A 27,099-nucleotide genomic window follows, 5' to 3' on the forward strand; every position below is an offset into this window, starting at 1 on the left:
CTAACTGGAAAGGATATGACACTGTATTGTGCTTAGCTCCTGACAATAACTTATAAATATGATAAATATTATTAAATATGGAAGCCCAGAAAGAAAAGAAAACTTGATTTTTAATTTTTTGTTTAGTTAAAAGTTAATGTAAACACAGATGGCTAACAAAAATGCCCAAAACAGGGACAGAAGAGTCTTGTACAAGGTAAAAATATATGACAAAGAAGAGGAACTTCAGTCTGCGCAAGCTAATAGTACCATGGAGGATGAAACAATGACAGAAACTGACTCATGGAGACAATCATGATGTGAGGCCATCATGAGGTTAAAGGAGAACTCACTAAAATGAACTTTTGGTGTAGTAAAACATGATAAAAACGCTGTTCTCCCACAGTGTTCCAAGATCCAGCAATTTTACCAGTTGTCCAAACACCCTTCAGACTAGGTGACATGGTGCATAATTTGCCCGGATAAATCAGCTCAAAGTAGCTCCACACCTTCTTGCTAGAATCCGGAGAGCCCTGACATTTAAAACGAGGCATTAATAACTTAAAAAGTGCACAAGAAGCTTATTAAAAACCAAAGTTTACATCCCATAACCCAAGCTTCAGCTCCGAGTGCTGCCATCACTGAACTGAAAATAACATAGACACATGGACTCTGCATAGCTTGTCTCCTGGCGCTGGCAGCTACGCTATTCGGTGGAAAAAGCGATTTATCGGGGGAAATTATGCCCTGTGTCACCCAGTCTGAAGGGTGTTTGGACAAACTGTTAAAATTTCTGCATATCAGAATGCTGTGGGAGAACTGAGGTGTGCAATTCATCAAAGGTAAGTACTTTTATCATCTTTTTAATACACCGAAAGTAAATTTTACAGAAGAGTTCTCCTTTAAAATCTTAGAGAATTTAGAAATTCAATTAAAAGTGCTATTTTGCATAGTTAGAAGCCGTGTGGGAAGTGTAGTGTGGATGGTTGATGATGTACTGCGTAGGGTCCACATGGAACTGATGGCACTGATATGTGTTGATGGTGCCAGTAAGCCTATAGGAAGGGCCTGAGTCACTATAGGAAGGCTGGTGTGGTTGTACAGTTATGTGGTAGGGTGAATGTTAGGTCTGTGAAGTGAGGGGGTGGGTCTCAGATGCCAAACCTCGCTATTGAGCTTCTGTAGGTGTTGTGGGCCTATCTGATGCTTTGTGCCTCACTCAGTACTGTTGTTATTGTTATCTGGAGTTAAGCTTTGCAGTCTTTTGTTTGTATGTGCATAAAACAGAGACTGACAACACGGTAACTTGGTAATGGTTATGGTAGGTTAATTAACATTATTTATGATGATAACAAATATAAAAAAAATCCAATGTTTAAACTTTTTATTAACTGACTCTGAATTTACTAAATATTTAAGTAATGTCTCAATTAATGAGTTGTGTTTTGAAATCTAAGTTGAAGATTGTATAAAGATTTTTTTTTTTTAATTGCTAAGGGTTGAAACAAACCCTTAACATTTAAAAAATAAATAAATAATATTTTTTTTATATATTATTATATAAACTACAGACAACATTTGCAGAGCTTTCAGACCTCAAATAATGCAAAGAAAACAAGTTCATATTCATAAAGTTTTAAGAGTTCAGAAATCAATATTTGGTGGAATAACCCATTTTTTTTACCACAGTTTTAATGCATCTTGCCATGTTCTCCTCCACCAGTCTTACACACTGCTTTTGGATAACTTTATGCCACTCCTGATGCAAAAATTTAAGCAGTTCAGCTTGGTTTGATGGCTTGTGATCATCCATCTTCCTCTTGATTATATTTCAGAGGTTTTTAATTAGGCAAAATCAAAATAACTTATTAACATTATAAACAGTTCAATATAAATATTAAATATTAATATGAATACTTTTTTGGTATTATATATATACGTTTTACCAGAGATAAACAGATGTGGGAGCATGCCGTATGGGGTAAATGACTGATATGGAGAATTTCGACTGGATTGAAATATCTAATATCTGGTAATAATTTCTTTAGCCCATCTCCCGAGGTAAGTGCACACCAGCTGACTAACTCACAGATAAGAGATGGATTCTATGAAAGACAGCGCCTGTGAAGGTGTCACTAAGTTGTGCTCTGTTGTGGTGCAGTGTACAGGCTGGTGAGCTTTCAGTAAATGGCAAGCCTATTACAGATGTGATCAAAGTCTCCAGTGCTAACTTTTTATGTTGGTTTGGATGTCCAGAAGTGTTTATACTTATGACTGGAATTACAACTATAGAACAGAATTTACACTGGTTTTAATGGGTTAACTGAGAGGAACACCAGCTGACTAATCCATAGATTAAAAAAAAATGTCAACAAATAGCCTGAGTACCTCTGTGTAGTGCAGTGGAATAGCAGGCTGGTGCACTGTCAGTAACTAGTGAGGTTATCACAGATGTGATCAGCGTCTCCAGTCACTCATGTGACCGTACTGGTTTAGGCACAGGCAGGCTTCAACTTACAACAATCTTACAGATATGAATGTGTGTGTGTGTGCATAAATGTGTGTGTTTGTGTGTGACAGAGAGTTAGTATGTCCTCATTTTTGTTCTTGTGGGCTCATGCGTGCAGAGTGCCTTATTCAAGAGAACTGTGTCTGTGTGTGTGTGTGTGTGTGTGTATGAGTGTGTTCCTACATCTCCACATGAGTGTATGGGTGTGTTCCCTCAAGCGCAACGCACCATTATGAACAATCTCGCAGTGCTTTTCAAACGCAGCAAAAACAAAGATACGTGCTTCAGCGCACACTGATACCCTTCCACAATCACAATGGCCTTATCAGGTGTAAGCAAAAGCTGTGAATGCCTTACACACACACTCACACACACACACACACACTGAGCCTACAATGTGTTGGTGTGAAGTGATTCAAGCTTCTTAAGTTTCGGTGGAAGTTGATGTTGACAGATTTTATAAGTAAATTTGGAGCATTTCTATTGGTCCTTTAGAGCACGAAAAGTATTGAGACACCAGCTTATTTGTTGCTTGTTCCAAATCAAGAGTCCTAAAGGGGAAAATCTGGTAGGAAATAGAGTTGGGTTGTAGATAAACATAATAATGAGTACAAACTTTTGTCGAATAGCTCACCTCCAATCACCCCCAGCATTCCATAATACAGCACTTTTAGCCAATGCTCCCAACAGGCTTGCAATAGGGGCATAGCATTTCCCATACAAACAAATCAATATTTTACACCATTAGCAAGCTCAAAGTATCTCCACACTTCACTGGTAGAATTCCAAGGGGCCTTACATTTAAAACAAGGCACTGATAACTTGAACACTGAAAGTGCACAGGTAGATTATTAAAATACAATATGCAAACACACAATACCCTGATGTAGCTTTCTTGAAATTAAGTGATGAAAAGTTGGGATTCTATCTTGCTATAGGTGCTTTAGTTGGAATAACTGTCTTTACTGTCCAGGGAAGGGTTTCTAATAGATGTTGGAGAATATCTAGCATAACTGTGAAGAACTGATTCAGCATTTAGCAACAAGGGTATACTCAGAATGTTGGTTTTTACAGGTCTAGCCCACACCTGGCATTTTTTAAATGTATTCTATTTTATTTAATTTTTTATTTTTATTGGTCCAAATTAATCATGACATTTTGACATAATGTTAAGTGAAAGTCCATACGTTTTTGGTGAGAATGTGTAATTTCTCTGAGCATGCTAAGAAGTACTCTAAAAACATGCATTGTGGTGCAGTCTCTTTTTGGAGTGATGGATGATTGTGAGGATTCTGTTGCACTCTCTTTTAGTTCACCAGCTCTGTTTAGTTCTAATCCTGTATTTCTTTTGTTTGATATTGTGTGAAGGAGTATATAAAGGCCGAATATGTCATTTTGATGTCTCTGTGTTTGCAGTAGCTCTTGTATCAGCACCATCAGCAGCACTAGGTAGCCAGCAAAAGCTGTTGTTGATAGAGAAAGTTCCTGGGACCTACCAGACACCCTGTTTCTAAAATGAACATATTTGATGCTATTTATTTATCATAGTTTGTTACCTTCCCACTCAGAAATACTACTACTTTCAATTTCAAAGAAAAAGTAATAAGGACTGCTGCTTTAAAGAATAGCTGTCAGATTTGCATTAGGATGTAATAGAAAGATTTACAAGACTTAAGTTTATTAAATAACTACCATAAATTACATATATTTTTAACTACAGTGAAGTTATGACAGTTTATAGTATAATATATTACTTGTTTGATTTTTGTTATGTTACTATTTGAGAACTTTCAAGACAATAGCAGGTAATAAATAAAGTCTACTCACTGAAAGTGTTTTAAATTTGTCACTGTGAGTTATTACAGCTTCACACTGTTCCGTTTTAAAGACTGACTCATTCTGCATTAGGGGCTTTGCAAGAAGGCAGTGTCAGGTTTCAGAACGCTGTAAAAGAGATGCGTTCTGAAACCTTAAGTTCATTTTCTGCACAAGCACGGTATGAAGCGGACGTGGCTGTTCGCTCAACCCAATCACTGTCTAAGCCTCTGCCACCACAGATCAGTGTACACTCACAGTGCATGTCTGTGTGTCTGTCTGTCTGCTGTGACCTCAGGGGTGTCAAAGCCCAATTCTGGGAAGTCTCGACCACACAGACAGACACGTGTGTGTGCATGGACACAGCGGAGACGGGGCACACACCCACTCCCACGCACATAACTCAAAAACACACATGCTCGAATGCGGAAACAGGGGGATCCCCGGCGGAACCATGTGCAAACACAAACAATCACACACACTGACTCTGTGTTCTGCTAGGAAACAGTCAACTTTTCAATACGTGTTTCCACACACTTTCAGCCTTCCTCAAAAAAGCCCTGTTTACTGACTCACAGTTTACAAAAGCTTACAACAACAACAACAGTGCTGCTGCACTTTCATCAGCATCATGATTCAGCATGATACTGCTGTCAGAGCAAAAAAAAAAAAAACTTTTGTTATTTTGGATTTTTTTTTTTATATTGTTTACATTATTTGCAAGATGCTTACTACACTGTGGGAAAATTAAATGAGGAACATGACCCAAAATTACTTAAATATAATCTTTATATTACATTAAAAGTAGACTAAAATGAAAAAAAAAAAAAAGTTAAATGATGTATTTATCTTAGCATTGGTAAATAATGGGAGTCTAGTTTATGAACATGACAAACTGTGAACCTCAAACACTTCATTGTTGTATCTTCATTGAAAAGAAAATCTCAAATAACAAAAACAGAGCTGTAAAACAGACCAGTTTTACCTCAGACCTCAAATCTGCTATATAACAGTCTCAGCTCATTATATTTACATCCTTAAACTGTACACATAACCAGCTAAAACCAGCAACTAAAAGCCTTTAAAGCTTTTATGCAGTTTCTACTTTAAAAAGTATAATGCTAAAGCAATGCTAGGCTAATGCTAGGCAAGTGAGTAAGTGAGTGAGTGTGTGGGTGCCCAAATGGCTGCTAGGCTAAAAGCTAGCAACACAGAGTCTCTTCAGCTAGCTAACCCTGCTAGCACTGCGCTAATAAGACACTGAGAGGACACAAGCAACACAAACTGGTAAGAGTATTATTAATTTAACAACAAATAATTACATTATACTGTTCTTGCTACCGTGTTAAGTTATGCTAGGCTATGCTAAGGTAGGCTACGCTATGCTACGTGGCTACTGTGATCCATTTTTTCGATGTAAACAAGCCAATAAAAAGCAGAGTTTATGAGTCCGTCATAAAAGAGAAATCAGGGTGTTTTATTCTGAAGCAAAATTAATACATTACATTAAATTAATACATTACAGTGCGTAAATGGCATTTTAAATAATATTTTATGAACAATAATTGACCAATAATTATACAGTTGCACTCAAAGTCTGGACACCCTAAATGCAGTGTTTTTTCATTGTTATTTTTTCTGAATTGTAGATTAATACTAAAGTGATCCAAACTATAAAATATATGGAATTATTTAGTAAACAAAAATGTTAAACAAATTAGAATATGTTTTATTTTTTTTTACATTATTCAAAGTAGCACCTCTTGATTAGATGACAACTTTGCACATCTTGGAATTTTCTAAGTCAGCTTTATGAGGTAGAATCACCTGGAATGGCTTTCAGTTAACAGCTGTGCTGAACAAGAGTTAATTACTTGAAATTCTTAATGTGTTTGAAAGCATCCGTTGTGTTATGAAGGGATAGATAAGAGTTGGTATACAGTAAATAACCATATTATGTTATAATTCATATTATGGCAACATTTACTGAACTAAATAAAGAACTCAAAGAAATCAAGCACTTTAAAAGTATCCTCAAGTGCAAAAACATACTAAAACTGGCTCTCAACAGGACCATTCCAGGAAAGTAAGGCCAAGGGTTACTTCTGTTGCACAAGATACATTCATTAGAGTTACCAGCATCAGAAACCACAAGTTATCAGCACCCCAGATAAGTGCCTCCTAAAAGCTTCACTGAGTATTTTGCTTTGTTTAACATTTTTAATTTTACCATATGATTCCTTATGTGTTTCTTCATAGAGGGGAAAACGGGACAAACCCGACTCACACCGCCTTCATTTTAATAACTGGAATGTAAGGGATATTTATCATAAATGCAGAGGATTTATATGTCAAAAAAAATATTTCCGTCTAGTTACGTCACGGGTTGCAAAATGACACAGGAGAACTGAAAATGGACCAAAAAGAGCACAACACGAAACTATTGATGTTTTTAATATGCTGCACATTTCTGAGAACATGAGAGAAGATGATCACCGCTTACACACTGGGTGTTGCACATCAAAGTTCCCCAAGGGAGCGGGGGAAAACAGGGCTGAGTAAAATACAGAGGCATCAGGTTATCTGTAGGTGCAAAACTACATCTGCATCTGTGACACAACAGCGCAAGGGTTTCATCTTAGAGCGTCTGAAACCCCACACAAATCATCTGCTCAGTCATAATGCTCAGTGTGAAAGGCCTTAACACTGACTGGCCCTAAATAATGAGTATTAACACAACCCACGCTCACTAATACTGTCTAACACTCTATTAGTCATTTGAATATTAGTTGTGTGGACACTAGCCTAGGAACCGGTGGGATGGGTGGGACGTGTCAATATCAGAAATTGATTTTAAATGAACTTTTATTTTGAAAGTGTGCTGAAATCTGCACCCCCGCCATGGAAAGCACCCCCTCTCGGGAGTGCGTTTCTAATTAAAGTTAACTAAAGCAATTATTTCCACTTTTAATCAAGAAGACGGTGGGGACGCGCTGACAAGAGGGGGTGCTTTTCCTGGCAGGGGTGCTGAACAGCGGCTTTACATGGGGGATGAGAGCAATGAATCGCAACAATAACAATATACTGCAATAAAAACGACTTCTGGATAATGTCATGTTCTGCTAACAGACTGGGAGGGTTTGGGTTATCTAATATTTATATTTACTGCTGCCAAAAAAGCCTATGAAAGTTATATTCTTTTTCATTAAAATATCACCATCGTAAGTGGAGCTCTCAGTAGAAAAAATGTAAAATACGGCACCCAACGCCTGAAGAAAGAGTTTTTCTTCAAAGGAGTGGAGAAAATGTAAGTATACAACAGAACTAACATGCTAATAAAACCAATCTGTAATTATCATATTATATTATTTTAAATATTAGGTGATAACTGATCAGTTTTTGTTATATGTGTATTTGTTGCTAAGGTGTTGCTATGGTATTTGTGGTGCTTGTTATGGTTTTGCTTATTGATTGCTAAGGTGTTGCCAGGTGGTTGCTAAGGTGTTGGTATTTGTGGTGGTTGCTTTGGTGTTGCCAAGCAGTTGCTATGTGGTTGCTAGGGTGTTGCTAGGTGGTTGCTAAGGTGTTGCTATGGTATTTGTCGTGGTTGCTATGGAATCTGTGGTGGTTGCTATGGTGTTGCTAAGAGGTTGCTAGGTGGTTCTGGGCTACCCAAACCTTTTTACCACTGCAATCACAATAAAAAAATGTAAAATATACATATAATATACATATATACACATCATATAATATACACATATTTTTTAAGTGATTGGCGTCATTAATATACAGTAAATATATAGCATTATTTTTTTGTATGTGTGTGTGTGACAGGGGCCCCAATTACCTTAATTCACCACTGGTTTAACAGAGCTTTTGTGTTATACTCTGCTATTATACTCTCTCAGAGCTTTTATGTGTTATAATGCTTCTATGTAGGTATTGTTCAAATGAGTGGATATCATTGAAATTAAATAAGTAAAAATACTTCATCTGCACTTTTCAGTGAATTGTGAATTGTCAGACGCTCAAATGTCTAGACAATTAGCACACATCAAAGGCTAGACTGGCCCTAAGGTAGCTCAAGAAAAGAAAAGATCTATCTGATTTTTATCAGTATAGATTAGAGCCTAAATACTCCTATTATTCTATAATTATTCTTCCGAGAAGAATGAGGAGGGTTGAGTCAGCAGGGACAGGTTAAACGCACCAACACTTCAGTCCCACAGAGCTTACACTGCATACCCAGTCACGGCCTTCCACCACAGCATGACATCAATGAAACTCTCACAAACACAGAGAACAATGGAAGCCGAGGTTACAGTCAGTGATAAACACGTTAATAAACATGCAGACGTATGCACTGTACAGAATAAGAGACATATTCATCCACTCTTTCTAATACAATAAGCTCTCACTGTCTCTCAACTCATGTAGGCACAACAGCAATACAACCACACACACACACTGATGTATACAGACACACACACACACACATACACACTGATGTAATGCCCCCGCAGTGTTTTTTTTTTTTCAGTCAGCTGTGGGTAGTAAGTAGTTTCATTTACTCAGTTACAGTCATGAGAAAAAGATTAGGTCACACCATAAAAAGCATTTATCTTTAAAAAAAAAAAAAAAACATTGAATCTGCATTTAAACACAAAATGATAGAAAATGAATGATAGAGGTTATGCACTCTAACCAACTCCTGTATTTCTCTACAGTTAATTCATACAGTAAATAACAGTTTAACAATGTTCTGTTGTAAAACTGTACAAAAAAATGCATCTTAGGATAGCTTATAAAAACAGCTGACACACTTAAAGCAAAAGTATCCTCTCATTATATTTGGGTACAGTTTCCTTTATATTTGTAGAAAATATTATTAACAGCTAATTAAACAGCTAAGACCCACTAAAATATCTAACATTTATTAATATGTTACACAAAGCTTAGTTTTCCTATTGGCCCCTGACATCCTTTATTCGAATGATAAAGTGTCCCCCCAACACAAAACTCACCATTAGTGTGAACATAACTGAGAATGATGGCTGAGAACTGAAATACAGTAACTTGGCAGTGTTTCTGCTGCCAGTATTTCACAGTGTTTTTTAGCCAGCTATAATATTACAGTACTTTATTGGAAACTAAAGACCCAAAACTGGTAAAGTACATATTGTAAAGAATAAAATAAAATGAAATAAATGGTTAGGACACCCTATGCCCTAATAGATGACATTTACACCTTACATTTACATCCCTCCCCATTTGTTATATTTAAGCCTTTTTTTTTGTTTGTTTGTTTTTTTACATTTCAAAATGCTTTTTTGAAAACTTTTAACAAATTACAAAGTGAAAATTACCAAGATAATCATTCTTGTCCTTGAACCAATGGAATTCATGAAAATTACATGGTATCGTACAATCAAAAATTCCATAAGCAATAACTTTTAGAAAAATGTCCACTTTCAACCCAAAGTCCTTCATCAGTTCCCAAACTTCACATGATCTGTAACATTCCATTAGGAAATGATCTAAAGACTCGTCTTTATTGCAGTTTGGCATAGAAAATTTACCAGTTTTAACAAAACAACTCAATTTCTTACTGGACTATGCAGCATTGTCATTTTGCATGGCCCACCTCTGCTTCTTTTTAAAGCCCTTTTCAGACTCTTATTCATCCTTAACCTTCTTTCTGAAGGCCTTAAAGACCTCTTTGAATCTCACCATGGTGAAACCAGTCAATTTAACAATCTATAATTTAAAGAAGACAGGCTCCTCCAAAATACTCTGTATAAGAGTGTTCTGCTCATCTGAAGCAGATGTGCTGAACCTGAACCTATGTTTGTTAGTAATTTTAAGTCAGTAACTTTTTAGTCAGTATCATTTTGCTGCCAATTCTTTTTTTTAAAATGGATTTGCTTCATTTACAGAAAATCCCATGGAACTTTACTTGCTTTTTAAAATAAGAGTAGTTTGATGTAGTTTGTTGACACTGTTCATCTCAAAATATACGTTTCTCTCCCTAAGAGTGCCTAAATCATGGAAAATACATTTTTAAAAGCAAATTATCAAAAATAAACAAAAACAAAAAAAATACACAGAAAATTGCCATGTAAAGTTACTACTATTGGTACATAACATCATTAAACATTGTAAGTGGTGCCAAGAGAAAAGTCTATTGCAAAACAAACGTAAAATATGATCACTTTAACTGAATTATTTTCTATAATTTATCATAAAATCCTTAGTTCTACCGAATAACTGCAATATTTTACCTCACTCTGTCTCCCTCTCTCTCTCTTTCTCTAATGTTTGTCACATTGGACACTCTGTCCCTCTACCCTGAGTTTTTAGATTGGCAGGTCAGTGCAGGTCAGTGTTGAGGAGTGCTCAGGGCTTTGCCCCCCCATCAGTACATCCACACATCTCCCAGCACTAAACTCAGAGGCCCAGTGATCCAGTGATTACAGACTTCAAAGGTGCTAGTCTGTAACTGCTCCTGTGTCCCAGCTTTCAGAGCCCTGAGCCGTATTGTTTTAATGACACACTCGGACCATTAGTCACAATTTGTTGGGTTTTAGTGTGTGTGTGTGTCTAGAGGTATATGTTTGTGAGACTTGGCAGTGTCTTGTGACAATGAGTCATGCAGGAGGCCAATAGATTTGAGTACAACACACACACATATACACACACTCACATAAAACAGGTGTACTTTATACTAAGGCTCTAGGCACAATAGCACATAACAATAGACACCAGAACAAAGCAGTAAAACAGGAGAGTGCATTTTATTACAGTTGTTATGATTCACCATTAAAAAGTATTCTTCAAATGTTCTTACTGAAGGCAACAGTTCTACTGTATATAGAACCGCAGCACCACAAACTAACTAATTACAAGAAAATACAATAAAAGCCCCCATTTGGTTCTTTTTAGCTTTTTTATAGGTTGTGTATGGCACCAAATTTATGTTTTGTTCTGATTGGATAAAAAGTAAACTTTTTCTGATTTTATAATATTATATCATAATGTGTTTTTATACTGTAAAAGGTTTCCTAAATATGATCTAAAAAGCACAAATTATATTTATTTTTAAACAAGTTAGAATAGAGGACTATGGGCCATACAAAACATCTTCATGAAGTGCTTTTTCCAAATCACTCACCCTTAAAGAAAGATCTCACCAGCTCTGTTCTTGTCAGTTTCAGTCCCTCTTTCAGAATGAGCCGTTTAAGGGGTATGTCACTTTTATGCAAATAAGCTGTTGCTGACTATGCCATGTTTATGCTGATCCTTTACCACAAGTTAGATTGTGTTAGCATGTGGTAAACTGCGATAGAAGCACAAAACTCTTTGAAAAATTATTTTAAAAGAACTTACATCTCCCTTAGCCTCGGACTTAGGTACAGATCCCTCCATCAGAAGAAGTCTGTTGGCAAATCCTGTGTATCAAATTACCGAAGTGGCGGATCTTCAACTGATGTAGTGTGTGGGGCTCTGGTGGGGGTTGATGGGTGAGAAGTGGTGCCAGTGGACGTCACAATAAGGAAGCCATACAAACAAAAATATTTCCTGACATCAAACTCCTTCAACTGATTTACAGAAAATGGGTGGCTGCTTTTTTTTTGCACTTGGAGTGTTATTATTGGCTTTGCATAATATGTCCTCTGTTTAAAAAATTACACTGTTTGGTCTTGCTCACAGTATTACAGTAAATCCCAGTTTATTGAATTGTAGCCCTTGTACATATTGTTTTCCCAGGTTCTTGCCAATAAACACCTTTAATCTGCACTGTTAAGTTAAATAATTCCCTTTTTAGTACAGTTAATAGAAAAATGTTGGCTTTATCTGCCCAATCTTCTTTGCAGAATTGTTGTAATTCAGCCATCTTCCAAAAAGTTCCACTTTTGTCTCATTAGTCCACAGAAAAGTTTCCCAAAAATCCTGGGAATCATCAAGATGCTTGTTGGCAAATGTGAGACTGACCTTTTTTTTGGTCAGAAGTGTTTTTTGCCCATTGATACCATTTACACCCAGTCTATTACTTATTATTAAATCAATTAAATTACACTGACTTTAACTGTGGGAAGTAAGACCTGAAGTTCAAGATGATGTTCTGGGTTCTTTTGTGACCTCCTGCATGAGTCGTCCATGCCCCCTTCGAGTAATTTTGATATGCTGGCCACTCCTTGTGAATAATAGCTTTCACTGTGGTCTGCTTGAGTCCCAAAACTTTAGAAATTATATTGCAACTGTCTTTTTCAGACTGATAGATGACCAGTGACTTTGTTTTCTCATGTGTTCTTGAATTTCTTTAGATTGGGGAATATTGTGTTGCTATTTAAGATCTTATATCCCGCTTCATGTTGTCATACAGGTTCTGTTTAAATGATTCCATGTCTCTACAGGCCTGTGTGTTAAGAGAAACTAAATTCAGCTTTTAAAAAAATAGTTAATCACTGTTAATTAATAACCGTGGGGTATAATAGGGTAATTAGGGTAATTTTTTTGCTTGATAAGCTGAAAAATGTACCTATAACAAAAAAGCAAAAACAAAGTTGTTTTCACAGCACTGTATATAGAAAGGTTGTGAGTGTGTGTTATGTGTCTTGTTGTCCATATTTTTGCATCCTCTAGAACAATAAAGGCCAGTGGCACACCATGCCTGCTAGAACAATGCCCTCATTCTGATCCATGAACTCCAAAAACATAGCAGTATAGAACATAATTTAATCAGTGGAAAAAGTAGAAAATGTCATGTTGATGTCAAATGTCGACTCTAGAGGTCAATTTGGAGCTTTCAAAGAAGGCAGATAAAGCTGAATGAAAGCATGCCCTCCCTAACACGGTTATGTGTGACAGCAAATGCAAATATTGATCAAATCAGGGGAATCATACAAAGCATGACGTCTGTTTCCAAGGCAGAAATAGATGCCATTTCTGAATATTTCAGAATGAAAGTGAAATTTAAAAAACATGTTCTTGGTAACGGTTGCGGTGAGTCCAGATCATTGGGAACAAAGAGGAATACTGTACCCGCTGGATAGTGCACAAGTCAAGATGTGGCCTGAAGCCAATATTTTCCATTTCTGATACAGATACGGATACAAAAAAATAAAGAAATTACTCATACCTTTCCCAGTGGCTCCTGCAACCATTTACATATTTGCATAGTAGGTGTGTCTCCCTCTCCCTTCACCCACCATCAGTGTGTAGTTGTGCTCCCTAGATATTTTGTCTTATGCAAGGGTTGACTGGCCAGCCTCTATGTTGATGGCTATAAGAGCAAGTAACCATTTGCTGCATGAATGAGTTTCACTTATGTGTAAAAAATCATTATCATTCTCAATATTTCACAGGACTCTGTCCTATCAGGACATCAAATAACTAAGTTAAACTAAATTACTGGAACAAGGAAAGATAATATAAGTATAAATAAAAGTTAAGAATCTGTATTGTGAACTTGAATCGCTAAGATGAAACTACATGTATCATGTAGTCAGATCAACTTAAAGAGCTTTTAAGCTTAAATTGTTTTAAACATACTGTGTATATTAATATACAGTATATAGTTTTCACACCTGCCGCCTCTAGGCCACATGTAGAAATGTATATTTCCAGAAGATTCATTGTGTTTTGTTAGAGAAGCCAATGATCAGGCACATGAACAGTTCATAAAGCTCTTAACTTATCAACACTTGACTTAAATTTGGCACTTAAAGTTTAGGAAACATGCTATTCATTTTACACAGTCTGTTGCTGTTGTATATTGAAGACCACTGTAACATAAGTGCTGCTTTCAGACCCGTAATGGTTCCATTATCACTTATGCCCTCAGTCGCTTGTGTGTCTTTTTCTGAAGTGACGTTTTTATCACACATTTGGTCAGTTTATAATTGTGTTGAATGTTAATCTGAATGAGGCCTTCAACTGTCTGTATATTGGTAAAAGCAGTTCATTGAATATGAAACATCAACGTCAAACGGAGAGTCACCTCCTGAATCTAAACCATGCCCTCCACTCCAGTCCACTCTGCTCGTAAGGCCTTTGCTAACTGATGATTGACGTCAGACTGGTAGGTAATGTAATAAGTGCTGATTGAGTTAATTGAATAGTCTCGTATGGAGTTTCCCTTTTGCTTTTGCCACACACTGTGTCCGTTCATGCTGAACACTTCCTCGAGGAACCTTCATCACGCATGATCTTTAGCACACTGCCATGCTACCAGTCTTATGATTGATTAGAGCTCAGTCAGAGAGAGAGACAGAGAGAGAGAGACAGAGAGAAAGGTTTTACACTACACTAAGAAACACAGAAAAGTGTTCTATGTAGTGTTAAAAATCATTCTTTACTCTTAATTCTTAATTCTTAATTTTTTTGCATGGTTGTCACTCTTCTTAAATAAAAAAAAATAACACCGCGTTTCAGAAAAAGAACACCATACCTACAGTAAAGTAGTGGTGGTAGTGTGATGGTCTGGGGCTGTTTTGCTGCTCCAGGACCTGAAAGGCTTGCTGTGATATATAGAACCATGAATTCCACTGTCTACCAAAAAAATCCTGAAGGAAAACATCCGGCCATCAGTTCGTGACCTCAAGCTGAAATGAACTTGGGTTCTGCAGCAGGACAATGAGCCAAAACACACCAGCAAGTCCACTTCTGATTGAATGAAGAAAAAAAAAAGTGAAGACTTTAGAGTGGCCTAGTCAAAGTCCTGACCTGAATCATATTGAGATGAGCTTAAAAAGTAATTACAGTAATTCTGCAAAAAAAAATAAAGATCAGAATTCCTCCACAGTGCTGTAAATGACTCACTGCAAGTTACGCTTGATTGCAGTTCTTGCTGCTAAGGGTGGACCAACCAGTTATTAGGTTTAGGAGGTAAACACTTTTTCATACAGGACCATGTAGATTAGATTTTTTTTCACATCACTGTAGTTCCTTTAAAGAACCACATACAATAGGTTTTCTTTTAGATGGAGGAACCAGTAAATGAAGCATTTAAACATCCAAAAGTTCTTCTGAAAGGTTTGATATAGAATCATTTTTTTTTAATATGTGTTTTTTTCTTTCCAGAGAAGGAGCTGAAATACAGTATATACTGAATACTGTATATACTGGAAATAATCAATGAGGCATATCATTAAACTGTTACTGATTATTTCCTATTAAGATGTTATAATTATACCAGACAGATAGACCAACAGGCAGATAGCTAGCCAGACAGACAGCCAGCCAGCCAGCCAGCCAGCCAGACAGACAGACAGACAGACAGACAGACAGATAGATAGATAGATAGATAGATAGATAGATAGATAGATAGATAGATAGATAGATAGATAGATAGATAGAGAGTAAATAATAGACTACTTTTAAGACAGAACATCTCTATTATCACGATATGGATTTTTAATATCACAATATTTCTGTATCACGATATATTGTATACGATATAATATTGCCCACCCCTAATAGATAGATAGATAGATAGATAGATAGATAGATAGATAGATAGATAGATAGTGTGTGAGAGTGAAATTAAGAGTGTGTGAGAGCAAAAGAGCAAAAGAGCCAGTGACAGAGATAGTGAGAACAGAGATTGAGAGAAATTGAAATTAAGAGAGAGATATAAAAATTGAGAGAAAGAGTAAGGTATAGAGAGAGAGAGCGAGAGGGAAATTGACAGAGTGAGAGATTGTGAAAGAGAGAGAGAATTGAGAGAGTAAAGAGGGCAGAGAGAGAGAAATTGAGAGAGAGAGAGTGAGGAGAGAGAGAGAAAAAGAGAGAAACTGACAGAGTGAGAGATTGTAAAAGAGAGAAAGAGAGAAATTGAGAGAGAGTGAAGGGGACAGATAGACAGAGAGAGAGAGAAATTGACAGAGTGGGAGATAGTAAAAGAGAAAGAGAGACGCAGAGCGTGAAGGGGGAGAGAGAGAGACAAATTGAGAGTGAGGGAGAGAGAGAAGGATAGACAGAATTTGGCTTGTATCTCGGGTGTTCTTGGTTCAGGTGTTGTTGTTGAGGAAGGAATCAGGAGAGGGTGTGTGTTTATAGTGCAGCTTTATCGCAGCGCTGGATTAAAGGATCTGTGTTTATGGTTTAATAAGTGATGCTGGCCTTTTATTCATGTTCACGATAAAACGTTGCTCCCATACGTTACATTTCCACTGAATCACACCACTGTAAATGACTCACTGAGCCTGAACCAGAATACAAAAACAAATAACATCACTTTATTACCAGTTCCTCCTCACTACTACATCTCTCATTTTCTCTCTCTCTCTCTTATTCTCATTCTCTTACTCTCTCTCTCTCTCTCTTATTCTCATTCTCTTACTCTCTCTCTCTCTCTTATTCTTTCTCTGGTTAAAGACTGTTTGCTCTTGACCAGGTCTGTTGTCCTAAGCCTCTCCCAACTGTTTGTCCCCGTTTCCTCCACAATAGGCCACGATATTGTGTGTGTGTGTGTGTGTATCTGGAGGTGCTCTGTGTGTGTATTTTGAGGTAGGCAAATTGCTGTGTCGCACTGAGAAGTATTCTTCTGTGGCTCAGTGTCACCCACACACACACACACATATATATATACACACACATGAACTGGCTCACCCCACACACACACACACACACACGCTCACACACAGAGACAACCAGTCACACAAGACCTGTGACACAGCGTAACAGGACACTTTATAAGGGTAACACTATAATACTGTTCCATAGTTAATAGGTAACTAAGCAGTGACTAATTAATAGTGCTGCATTAACACCTAAATATTTTCTATTAACTACCAGGAAGTACTGAATAATAACTCAGTAGATAGTACTGAACTAATGATTATAGTAGTTCACTAATAACTCCACAATAATTACTGAGACTTACATATCTCCCAGAGAACTACTTACTAATGATGTCTTCTTTATAATAACTACTTATTAATTACTGCTCAAATCAACATTAATTACTGAAAACCCTTACATGCCACCTGGGGAACTATAGATCTAAATCAGTCTACACAAACAATTATTCTATCAGTGGTGATATTAAAGGCATATTTGAGTGACACCATTTGTAGTAGTAGTAACCTTAATTACCTTATTATCATCATTATCTTCCAAATATTAGCAACATATAGTAAAATACTACAGTGTGTCGTAATCTGCTTAAACCCCATTTTTGAAAGAAAAAAAAAACTTTATAACATAATATTATTACATAGTAGACATTATTTATGTTCTCCAGAAGACTCTAAGACTGACTGTACTCAATTTTGTTTTAGTGGTCACTGCTTTAATTTTCAGCACCAACCTTATAAACGTTCATCTTTAGCCTTACAGTCTCACAGACTTTTAGTGTGCATTATTAGGGTAATTACGGTAATTCCACAGCGCCGGACCGCTAGCCTCTATCAGTGTGTTTATCTGCTGCTGCAGGTTATTCTATCAGTGGTGATATTAAAGTCGGTGACACCACTTATCATATATTAACCTTACTTACCTTAGTATGCTCAATATCTTCCAAATGTTAGACACACTGAAATGTGCAGTAGTCTGCTTAACCCCCATTTTTGTAATGTTCTGTCAGTGTGTTACAGGTGTTTATTCTAAACCTGTGCTCTTCTTCAGTCCTCCTGGAGATGTGCTCAGTAGAAGTGATGGCTCACATACAGCTTTACTCTAGGCTGTGTCCTACATCTTTATTCTGGGGGAAATCATGTTTAAATGAATAAATATTTGTGTTAGATAACGAACTAGGCATCCCTGTGTTCTTCATAGATAATTAATAAGGGGTCCCTGTCTTCTTTTTTCGGGAGTTAACAGCAGCACATGGTAACCCATTACTAATGACTGAGGAGTTACTGTGTTCTTCTTTAGGAGTTACTGTAGATCATACCACAGTATTATAAAGTGAGAAACATGTTAACTAATTACTAATTACTGAGGAGTTACTGTGTTCTTCTTTAGGAGTTACTGTAGATCATGTCACAGTATTATAAAGTGAGAAACATGATAACTAATTACTAATTACTGAGGAGTTACTGTAGATCATGTCACAGTATTATAAAGTGAGAAACATGTTAACTAATTACTAATTACTGAGGAGTTACTGTGTTCTTCTTTAGGAGTTACTGCAGATCATACCACAGTATTATAAAGGGAAATATACATTAATAATAATAATAATAATAATAATAATAATAATAATAATAATAATAATAACACACATTTAACCTAGTTAACTAACACACACACATTTAACCTAGTTAACACATTTCCCCTAGCTAACTTAGCTTGCTAACTTACACACATATAACCTAGCTAACTAACCCACACATAACCTAGCTAACTAACACACATTTAAACTAGCTAACTAACACACAAATAACCTAGTTAACTTAGCTAGCTAACACACATCCTAAAGCTGGTTAACAACCCACAAAGAGTCCTCCTCTGATCCGGGGGTAAAATAAGCTGGAAAAGATCTCAATATCTTGATTACTAGTTTATTTTCAATCAAATACAGAAATATGAAAGCAGCAGAGTTTCTCTTAATCCTCCTCCAGCAGCAGCAGCAGCGCACAGCAGAGAATTTACACGAAGGACCAGGAGAGCTGCGTCCGCTGTGAAATTACCGTAATTACCCTAATAATGCGCAGTGAAATAAATCTCTGTGAGACTGCCAAGGGTGAAGATGCACTTTTATAAGGCTGAAACCTAGTATTAAAGCAATGATTGTTACATTATTACTGTCTTACAGTCATTCTTAGAGTCTTAGATGCCTTCTGGAGAACTTTCATCAATGTCTTCTATGCAATAATATTACGTTAGAATGTTGTTTTTTTCTTCCAAAAATGATGGTTAAGCAGAGTAATACACACTGAAGTATTTTACTATATGTTGCTAATATTTGGAAGGAACTGAGGATAATAAGGCAATTAAGGTTACCACTACTACAAATGGTGTCACTTGCTTAATTCAAATATGCCTTCAATTATTATGCATTTAACTCAAATATGCCTGATTTAGATCTATAGTTCCCCAGGTGGGATGTAAGGGTTTTCAGTAGTTAATGTTGATTTGAGCAGTAATTAATAAATAGTTATTATAAAGAAGACATCATTAGTAAGTAGTTCTCTGGGAGATATGTAAGTCTCAGTAATTATTGTGGAGTTATTAGTGAACTACTATAATCATTAGTTCAGTACTATCTACAGAGTAATTATTCAGTACTACCTGGTAGTTAATAGAAAATATTTAGGTGTTAATGCAGCACTATTAATTAGTTCCTGCTTAGTTACCTATTAACTATGGAACAGTATTATAAAGTGTTACCTTTATAAGAGAGTAAATGTTACACAGGCCTTATTTTAGCATGTGCTGTTCTCACTGTTGCAATACAGTGTAATGCAATGTTAATGATTCATAAAGCTATCACTGACCATGTGCGGCTACGAGTGTGTATCTGTGTGTATAAGCGTGTGTGTGTGTGTGTGTGCCATGTTCAGGGGAGTGCCTCAGTCAGACATGTTAACCTATTTCACAATTTTATGATTTGCATGTCAGCCACACTGTCAATAAGTCACAGGATATGCTTTAATCTTGTATGTTCAGCATATAGACCGACGTTTCACAGAGCTATTGCAGTGATAACCCTCCTGTAGTCCCTTAGGAGAGAGTTACCAAATTACCAGGAAAAAAAAAACATCTAAATCTATATATTCAAATAAAACACAATAAAATTACACACCCATGCACCCTTTTTTTTTTACAGAGGATATACACATATATAAGAAAAACGTACATACAGGGCAAAATTGCAAATGTATTCACTTTATTCCTTTGGCATTTTATATGTTTTTCTTTCAACAAATCTTTGAAAAAGGTTTGTGGAGTACACAACTTTATATAGACAAATTCTTCCACCTGAGCTGTGGATTTCTGCAGCTCCTCCAGAGTGACCATGGGCCTTTCGGCTGCTCCTCTGACCAGTGCCCTCTTTAACTCTGTCAGTTTAGGTAGACGGCCATGTCTTGGCAGGTTTTCAGCGGACAATGGATGGTAGGCAAATTGCTGTGTCGCACTAAGAAGTATTCTTCTGTGGCTCAAGTGTCACCCACACACACACACTTACACACACACACACAAAAACACACTTACGCACACACTCACACACAGACAACCAGTCGCACAAGAGCTGTGACACAGCGTAACAGGACACATTATAAGAGAGTAAATGTTACACAGGCCTTATTTCAGCATGTGCCGTTCTCCCTGTTGCAATACAATGTAATGCAATGTTAATGATTCATAAAGCTATCACTGACCATGTGTAGCTATGAGTGTGTATCTAAGTGTGTGTAGATGTAAGTGTGTGTGTGTATGTGTGTCTGTGCCATGTTCAGGGGAGGTGTTTGATAGATTTTTTGTGTTTTTGACTACGATTTTGCCTGGGACTTCTATACTGCCTTTCTCTTCTACTCGTGTTTGGTTTATGGTTTGACCTTGCCTGTTTTTGACTACAATTTTTAAAATAAATATATTAAATAACTAACCCAATGGGATTTTTTTAGGAATCAACTGTGGCATTTAAAAATTGACTTTCCAGAAGAAATCAAAGTTTAAAAATAAACCATGATGACTTCCTGGCTGAAAGCTTTATGGTAGAAGTGGTTATCAAGAACGCTTTGAGGAATTCATTTGAGACAAATTTTCAGTAATTGCTTGGGTGAAGTTTTTCCTGTAGTCTGTTCTAAATTTGGTCGTAGTTTATATGTGATAACTGTTAACTGGAGTCAGAGTGATTTTTAGTGAGCGACTTTTAGCGACTCTTTATTTTTCCTTCAGTAGTTTATTGTCGAACTCATCTTTTGACACATATAATTAAAGATAATCTCTAAGAAGCCTCCAACTAAAGCACTAGAACACTGCAGTAGAACACCCTGCACTTTTGACCCGTTTCCTGTTGATAAGTGACGGCGTGTATCTGGCTCTGTCCTCATCTCAATTACCAATTTGCCACATTAAACATGAAGAAACTGTAATGCCACATGATGCGTAGCTGTCCTGAATGGCTTACAGTATGGGAGCTTTGTTGTGTTTTGTGGATGTCCTCTTCCAAGGGCATTTCCAAGGGTAATGCCCAGACAATTGGGCCAATTAGGGTTGCCCTATGTCCTGAATGATTCACTATTCCCTACAAGGCTCAGACCTTTATGGCTCCTGCGTGCTATCACAACAATGAATAGTCATAAAAAAGGAGCTTTCTGATTTACAGGATAGAAGACTAATTCTCTGAATGCCTCAAATGTCTCAACTGTTCCATTCGCTGTGTCCATTTCCTCCTAACCAAATCATGTTACAGATGCTGCCTCTAAGTCCTCATCGGAATTTCATACTTATGACTTTGGAGCTTGTAAGTATGACGTGACTTCTGTTCGGAAACAACACAAACATCCTGGAAAACTATTTTTTTTTTTTCGTTTACTTCTGTATTTCTGTTAACAAAGAAAACTCACAAAGAGCAACATATGAGCAGTGGAAGTATTAGCGGTAGGAATGTATCTGATTTGACCATGTCTGTATGAGGGTAGAGTTAAGATTGGGCTCAAAATGTCCCAAACCTCCCCACCCAAGCCCTATCCGGCCCATCTCATAAACTGTCATTATTAGCTCGAGCCTAAGTTGTTTAAATGACCACAATCTGTTCAGAATGATGTTAATAAAAAGTGCAGCACAGAAGAAGTATAGACCTTATTATTATCTCCAAACGATTAAAACATCGGCAAAATAGGCTACAGGAATGATGTCTTAATGCCTTTCCTCTACTCAAATACAATTTAAGAAGGTTTAGGTATATAAAAATGCTTTCTGAATAAAAAAAACATTTAACAGTTTATAGACTGGCCCTATTCTGCTAGAGGAATATGTGAATACTGTGCAGTCCAGCCCTTTGGATTATAGCATTCTAACTTGTGCAACCTATTTTTACAATTATAGTTTGATTTGTTACTTAGCGTTATGGTAATTATCACACCATAACTTTATATAAAACCAAAAAATAGCATTAAAAAGGAGTTGACTGTAATTGCTCATGTATTTATATTTGCATGATTTCCCTGTAAGCTGCAGAATGCAGTTATATTCATGTAATAACAAAAAAGAAAAAAAAAATACAAAGTTATAAATGAAGAAATTTAAGTAAAAAAAAAAAAAACATGATCATTTCCTGGTTGAAAGCTTTATGGTAGAAGTTGTTACCAAGAATGCTTTGAGGCAGTTATTTGAGACAATTTTTTTGTCATTTCTTGGGTGAAGTTTTAAGCATTTTAAGCATTAAAACGGAGTTGACTGTAATTGCTCATGTACTTATATTTGCATGATTTCCCTTTGAGCTGCAGAATGTAGTTATAGTCAAGTAATAATAAAGATATAGAGTAATAAAAAAATAAAGAGTTATAACTGAAGACATTTAAGGTAAAAATAAACCCTGATCATTTCCTGACTGAAAGATTTATGATTCAAGAACACTTTGAGAAATTCGAGACAATTTTTTAGTAATTGCTTAGAGGAAGTTTGTGTTGTTCGCGCATTTTTTTATGATCACAGTGTGATTTGTTACCTTGCTATATGATGATTATCATGCAAAAATTTTAAATAACATAAAAAATAGCATTACAAAATTAAGACCTACATTACAGACCATTTTCTTGAGCCGACCCAACAGGCATAAACAGACAAAACAGTTGCTGGTAAATCTGCATTTTTTTATTGACACTCCCTCAACTTATAGAGTCTGGGTTTTTATCATAAACTTTTTAATACAGTTTCCCCTACAGTTTGCGGTGGCATTCCTGCACATATTTTCGTACTATATTTCTGAAATGACTTGAAGGCAGCATTAGTGCATAAAGGGAGGCCTAAGGATGTGCAGAGCCTGGAGCATCCTGAGCAGAGTGTGGGAGTTTAAGCTGGAGCCCAGTTCAGTTCTGGGTGAAAGGAGGAAACCCGCAGAGCACAAAATGGCCCATAAACACCCAAACGCTCATGGCAGGGCAATGTAAGCAAACAATGAAAATAACCCGGCGAAACCAAACAAGCGTCCCGACAAAAGCCAAACACGCTGCCTCACATCACTCAACAGGAGCGCGAGAGGCTAAGAGAGAGCGAGAGGGCAAAGACTAAGGGCAGGCTAGAGGGATGTTAGTGCGTATGTGTACGCAGAGTCTGTCCAGGCCAATTAGCGTGTGGAATCATTGTCTTAGGCAGGCTGTACCACCTTATGAATAAACAGGATGAGACGACGCAGGGGTCAGAATGCACTCTGACTCGAACAAAAGCCCTCTGTCTCTATCTGCGGCCCCCTCGCTCGCTATCCAGACCAGCCACTGTGCGCTTCCTTCCTGCAGCGCATACGGACCAAAATAAGACCCGGAGAACAATCGCCGCAGCCGGGCCCGAGGAAACGTTTCATTTTTCACGCATATGCAGTCAGGGTGGGTCTCCGATCTGGCCGAGGACCCTTTAGGCCTCACGAAATCACCCCCCTGAAACCCTCCCCTCTCCAGCTGTTACAAGGGCTTGTTCAGGCCCAGCTGTTGTTTATATCAGATGACCTCTGGGTGGACATTGCGACACTGGGGGGCTTGTAGACGAGCAGGCAGCCAAAACATGCAGAACAGGGGAAATAAAAAGCGAAAAAAGTGAAGGATTGGGGGCGGGAAGTACTGCAATAAATAAACACACATAGATCAGGCTGACTATTTTATGATTCATTAGGTTACTGTATGTTATGGACACTAAGCCAGATTTCCAAATCGCATAATAAAGCAGATTTATTATGATGTTATAAGGAAATACTGAAGGGTTGCAGTATTCATAAATAAGGATTACTCTCCGGTTTTACTGTTTGCCTGATATCTGGCACTTCCGCTCTTTTCCCGCTAGCGATTCATAACCCACAAAGCTTCACACAAAATTCCTTGCAGAAAAGTCTTGCAAAGAATTTCCTGGTATGAACACAAACTGACTTAATATTTAATGTTTTTTTTTCCTAATGACTATTAATGTATTTAAACATGTAGTCAAAGCCAAGTCTTGACATTGTTCAGCTCATCAAACAATATATTAAAAAAATATATTAAAAAAAAAATAAGAGACCACTTAAAAATTATGAGTTTCTTTGATTTTACCAAATTGAAAACCTCTGAATTATAATCAAGAGGAAGATGGATGATCACAAGCCATCAAACTAAGCTGAACTGCTTGATTTTTTGCACCAGGAGTGGCATAAAGTTATCCAAAAGCAGTGTGTAAGACTGGTGGAGGAGAACATGATGCCAAGATGCATGAAAACTGTGATTAAAACCAGGGTTACTCCACCAAATATTGAATTCTGAATTCTTAAAACTTTATGATTATGAACTTGTTTCTTTGCATTATTTAAGGTCTGAAAGCTCTGCCTCTTTTTTTTGTTGTTATTTCAGCCATTTCTCATTTTCTGCAAATAAATGCTCTAATTTTACTTGAACATAAATCTATAAACAGCAAAATCAGAGAAACTGATTTAGAAACTGAAGTGGTCTCTTAATTTTTTCCAGAGCTGTATATATAGATATGTTTGGACTGATCATCTTGACAAACTTGACCTTCTTTAGAGACTGCCTGTATATTATTTTCATATATTTCATATATTCTAATTCATTCAATACATTTTTTGATCTACTTTGACAACTGATTACACTTGCAATTCAACAGATTTATGGTCACTGGTCATTAAAATGTATTCAAATGTGGATTTTGATTGACTGTTACTAAATTCATGGGTAAAGGTACAGCAGCGGTACAAAGGCAGCAATGATTCAGCAGGTTAAATCATGTAGTATAATTGCAGGAGACAACTCTGTATAAGTTGTGAGGTTTTATCTTGTGGGTGAGGCTAAACACTGGCCAGCATGCTCATGGCAAGGCCATGTAAATTATCTGAGTATGGCTGAGCAAGGCCTAATATTGGGTGCAAGATGGATGGGAGGTTCTTTAACTAAGGTTTTGCAGACTTTTAACATTCCACAATCTTTAATGCCAGTTGTGCAACTGGATTACATCATAGAGGGCAGTACCACTCACAGTGGACAGTGCAGTGGATGGCAATAATCGTGACTGGCAGCCTGTGGCTAGATTTTTCTAAGCAAACAGACAAGCCACTCCGGTAGAAATCCAGATACAACATCCACCTTTAATGCAGGAGGTCTCACACACATGTCCCACAAAGACTTGGCAAAAGTCTTTTATTAGGTGTTATTAAGCTTTATTAATAGTTTAATTAAAGTTCCACTGCAGTTCTACAGTTATTTGGCTCTTCATGAGATTTTGAAACTGATACTTTTGTATTTACTCAAGAGTTTTTTGGGGTTTTTTTTGCAATGGTTGCTAATAAAACCATAAATAAAGATTCATACTGGATCAAACTTTGATCAGAATTTGTTCCTAATTATTTAAGTCTACTTCAGTCCAGATCCCAGACAGGAATTTAGCCTAGTCGTTGACTATATTTTTTTCTGTCTATGGAAAATCTTTATTAAATTTTTTCTGTAGCACAAGACTAGGCTAATCTCTGTCTGTAAAGTACTAATACTTAACAAATCTAGCTTCACCATGAGGATGAATAAAAATAGAAAATTTTAATTCCGTGCATCATATTGACGTGAAGATAGCAATAATCTTCATTTTCTAGGCCATAAAATTTAACAAACAGCTGTTGGGTCCCAGATGGAGGTCGGGCTGCCCTGTGGGAAGCGCGTTACGAATCAGCACTGTGTGAGAAAGTACACAGGGCGGCGGCGTGATAAACAGCAGAAAGTGTGAGTAAGCCCGTTGTCTGCTGGGGAGAGGTGAACTCATTTGTTAACGTGGAAAAAAACTAAAAGAAGAAGAAGAGACAGCAAAGTTGGAGGTGTCTGACATTGCCGAGTTGGCATATACTGCTCCTCCAGATGTTTTAAGGTGCTTCCAGATGTTAGACACCTGGCTTTTTAGTTGTATTTGTGTGAATATGTTTATGTAAAATATGTTTGTGAGGGGTGTAATAAGGAGTAATATATTAATATGCTGTGAGTAGCTCTTATACGGTAATCAGTTATTCATCATGAGTCATGGGTTCAATTCCCTTCTGTTCTATTGAAATGAACATATGGGAAATGGGCGGAGCTACACATCATATTGCAACCAGCCAGCAAATACTGTATAGTCAACTTGTGGTGGGTTTATTTTTAAGAGACTTTGTGCAGGCCATGTTTTTCTATAGTCATTGGTTCCAACATGTCTGATCAGGACCGTTTTATTTATGAAGTATTTGGGGGCTCCAAGCAAAATAGAGCCTAAAAATAGTGCACTAGCTGTTCTAGTTTGTTACTAGCATTGACTGCCAGGCAGCTAACTAACTAACTAACAAACATTAGTTAGAAGTTTCATATTTTTTTAAGTTTCATTTTTATTTTAATTTCATTTTATCTGATGCTCTTATCCAGAACGACTTACAAGGTTATTTCTGTTACAGAGGTGGGCCAATGTAGTGTTAGGAGTCTAGCCCAAGGACTCTTATTGGTGTAGAGCTGTGTAATCACCTACACCAGGAATTGAACCCCAGTTTCCTACATGATAGGGTAGCTCACTGGCAGGTAGTGGTTTTATCCACTGCGCTACACCAACCACACCAATGTTTTTGCCAGCCGCAATCAGAATATTAAAAAAATGTTTTGTAAATTTTTTGTACTTATTATACTTCAATTGTATAAAAA

This window comes from Astyanax mexicanus, chromosome 7 (genome assembly GCF_023375975.1).
Source record: "Astyanax mexicanus isolate ESR-SI-001 chromosome 7, AstMex3_surface, whole genome shotgun sequence".
NCBI classification, from domain to species: Eukaryota; Metazoa; Chordata; class Actinopteri; order Characiformes; family Acestrorhamphidae; genus Astyanax; species Astyanax mexicanus.